The sequence below is a fragment of the Rana temporaria genome, chromosome 1 (genome assembly GCF_905171775.1).
Source record: "Rana temporaria chromosome 1, aRanTem1.1, whole genome shotgun sequence".
Lineage (NCBI taxonomy): Eukaryota > Metazoa > Chordata > Amphibia > Anura > Ranidae > Rana > Rana temporaria.
Genome location: NC_053489.1, coordinates 19,299,289 through 19,303,335, shown reverse-complemented (window position 1 = coordinate 19,303,335; position 4,047 = coordinate 19,299,289).

Genomic DNA, 4,047 nt, shown 5'->3' with positions numbered 1-4,047 from the left:
GAATTTAATAATGCTAAAAGTGAAACAATAAAAGTGTAATATTACTTTAAATTTCGTACCTAGGGGGGGGGGGGGGTGTAAAGTCAGCATGTGAAAAAGTGCATGTTTGCCGTACATAGAACTGTCCCTGCACAAAGACAGGACTTTCCCAGTGACGTACGAGGGTGCGTCAGAGGGGGGGGGTCACGTGACGGGTGGCCGGCGCTTCCCCTATATAAGTAATGTCACAGCTCCAGCGCGTCATTCTGCTGGGCTGTGTCCAGCGGAGAGTGGAGCTCCCCTGCTGCGCTCTGGACAGATGGATCTTTTGCATCGCTGGACCGGACCGCTGATCATCCGTCGCTGGAGAGATCATCCATCGGTGGATAGGAGACAGTGGATTCACATCGCTGGATTATTATTTTTTTTATTAATAAAGGATTTTTTTCTATGGTGTATGTGTGTTTTTTTTTAACTATTTACACTTCCTTCGTGAAATGGTAGAGGTACAGTGTACCCCATTACCAATTCACATAGGGGGGGCCAGGATCTGGGGGTCCCCTTTGTTAAAGGGGTCTTCCAGATTCTGATAAGCCCCCTGCCTGCAGACCCCCACAACCACTGGGCAAGGGTTGTGGGGATGAGGCCCTTGTCCCCATCAACATGGGGACATCCTCCCCATGTTGAGGGCATGTGGCCTGGTGCGGTTCAGGAGAGGGGGGGCGCACTCTGTCCCCCCCCTCTTTTCTGCGGCCTGCCAGGTTAACGTGCTCGGATAAGGGTCTGGTGTGGATTTTTAGGGGGACTCCATTTTTTTTTTAATTTGGGGTGGAGTTCCCCTTAAAATCCACACCAGACCTGAAGGGCCTGGTATGGATATTTGAAGGGAACCCTACGTCATTTTTTTTTTTACGGCGGGGTTCCCCTTAATATCCATTCCAGACCTGAAGGGCCTGGTAATTTATTTTGGGGGACCCCCACACATTTTTTTTTCTTTATGAATGGATCATCTCTGTAATTGAAAGAGCCGACAATTCATTAGAGCCGCAAAGCCGGTTTTAAATGGCTTTTTTCCTTTCAGAAATGACACTTTGTGCAGGGACAGTTCTATGTACGGGAAACATGCGCTTTTTCACATGCTGACTTTACACCCCCCTAGGTACGAAATTTAAAGTAATATTACACTTTTATTGTTTCACTTTTTTTGCATTGATACATGTTTCCTGGGACAGGACCCAGGTCCCCAAACACTTTTTAGGACAATAAATTGCATATTAGCCTTTAAAATGAACACTTTAGATTTCAAATGTTCGAGTCCCATAGACTTTAACGGGGTTCTGAAGTTCACACGAACATTTGGTGTGTTCGCAAGTTCTGATGCGAACCGAACAGGGGGGTGTTCGGCTCATCCTTATTCCTGACCGCTCTATGTCAGCCTATCACTGGGTATGCTCCGCCCACCTCCGGACCTAACTCATAAATTTGACTCCCTCCCTCAGGCCGGCGTTCCTTTCTTTTCCCCATCACCTCGTAGGACCAAGAAGCAACCCGTACCTGGCTGCAATAAACTTGTGGCCATCCCCCTGTTGCTCCCCAGATGCAGACCCCACTGTACAGACCCTTAAATAGGCTTATTGCATGAGTGTAATGGCTGGCATTGGGATTGATGCCCCGCTAAATGCACGGTTATTCCCAAAGGGGCTGTGCAGCTATCTGGTATGTAATTCTGCCTGATTTTATTGCCTTTTTATTTGTCTCTGTGATGCATGCTGCATCTTTCTTCAGTGATGTTTTTCTAGGTTGAATGGATCCTCGTATGGCAGCTGGCATGCTTTTTGAGCTCCACAGCAGCTTGGGGTTGAATAAAGACATCTGTTTGTGGGATATTGAATTGTACTCCACTTGTTTTTTAAATGTGCAATTATTAAATGATAAAATGCAACAGTTTGAAAAGGTATGGAGTCCCTGGATTTAGTACTTAAAGGGGTTGTAAAGGTTCGTCTTTTATTTTCTAAATAGGTTCGTTTAAGCTTGTGCATTGTTGGTTAATTTACCTTTTCCTTCGATTTCCATTCTAAGGGCCAGATTCAGATACATTATCGTATCTATCGGCGGGCGTATCATATCTCAGATACACTACGCCGCCGTAACTTAGGGCACAAGTTCCGTATTCAGAAATAACTTGTTACGGCAGTGTAGTGTAAATGTGTCGGCGTAAGCCCGCCTAATTTAAATTGGGCTGGTAGTGGGCGTGTTTTATGTTAAACTATCATGACCCCACGTAATTGACGCTGTTTTCGAATGGTGCATGCGCTGTTCGTGGACGTATCCAGTGCGCATGCTCGAAATCACGTCGCAAATAGTCAATGCTTTTGACGTGAACGTAACTTACGTACAGCCCCATTCACGGACGACTTACGCAAACGACGTAAAATACGACGCTGTTCGTACGTTTCCGACGTCCATACCTAACATGACTTACCCCTGCTTTATGAGGGGTAACTTTACGCCGGAAAAAGCCTTACGTAAACGACGTAAAAAAATGCGCCGGGCGTATGTACGTTTGTAAAACGGCGTATCTACCTAATTTGCATATTCCTCGCGTAAATCTACGGAAGCGCCACCTAGCGGCCAGCGTAAATATGCAACTAAGATACAACGGCGTAAGAGGCTTACGCTAGTCGGATGTTAGCAAAATTCCGGCTTATCTTGTTTTCTGAATACAGAAAAAAGATACGCCGGCGCATCCTAGAAGTTACGCGGTGTATCAATGGATACGCCAGCGTAACTTCTTTCTGAATCTGGGCCTAAATATTTTTTTCTTTGTTTGAATTTTTCACTTCCCGTTTCTCCTTAGTAAGCTTACCACCATTATCTGAGCGGTAGAAAGTCAGTCAGAACAGCATACTGAGGAGGAACAGGAAGTGTTGCAAATAATATAATATCTGAATTTTGACCATTTTCTGGTACCAGTCAGACAAGCTGAGGCCAGCGATGTCTTCGAGAACAGGATTCCCCCCCCCCCCCCACAGGAATATAATCTGCTACACTCGACTCGAAGAGTCTATGAAATCCTCTGATAAGCATCTTCACAGACAAAGGGGAAGTACTATGTCAACATACTTACAATGATCAAAAGACTAGCCCTCTATTGGAGATTGTATGGGCAAGATCGCTCCCAGTGGCTAGGTGGGGAAGGACAATCGGTAACAAGGAAAATAAGCAGGGACGTATAACAATTGGTTGAATGGCAGATGGGCGGGCAATGTTAGGGTGCTTGAATGGTGTATGGATCAGGTCCTTTAAACAGGACGGCTGTGAATGAGAGAGCCTCTTTACATCCGAGCATAGCCAAATGAGGATCAGAGCCGAAAGGAAGTGTTAAGTATCTTTTATTATTACCAATGTTATAGGCTGTATAGATATCTGTTGTGAGAATGTGATATTCCTACTTTGAAGGAAATAAATACAATGGGGGCAGATCCACAGTGAGAGTACGCCGGCGTATCTACTGATACGCCGGCGTACTTCCAAATTTCCCGCATTGTATCTTTAGTTTGAATCCTCAAACCAAGATACGACGGCATCTGGGTTTGATCCGACAGTCATACGGCTTCGTACACCTTCGGATCGTAGATGCAATACTTTGGCGTCCGCTGAGTGGAGTTTGCGTTGTTTTCCGCGTCGGGAATGCGAATTAGCTTTTTCCGACGATCCACGAATGTATGCGCGGCCATCGCATTCTCTTACGTCGTCTCTAGTCGGCTTTTTCCGGGGTATAGTTAAAGTGGCTATTTTGCGGCGTATAGATAGACTTGCAATGTTAAGTATGGCCGGCGTTCCCGCGTCGAAATTTGAATTTTATTTTTGCGCAAGTCGTCCGTGAATAGGGATGGACGTAATTCACGTCTAAGTTCAAAAAATGACGTCGTTGCGACGTCATTTCTCTCAATGCACGGCGAGAAATTTCGAAACGGAGCATGCACAGTTCATTCGGCGTGGGGACGAGCTTCATTTAAATGAAACACGCCCCCTAATCGCTGATTTGAATTCCGCCGCCAGAAATAC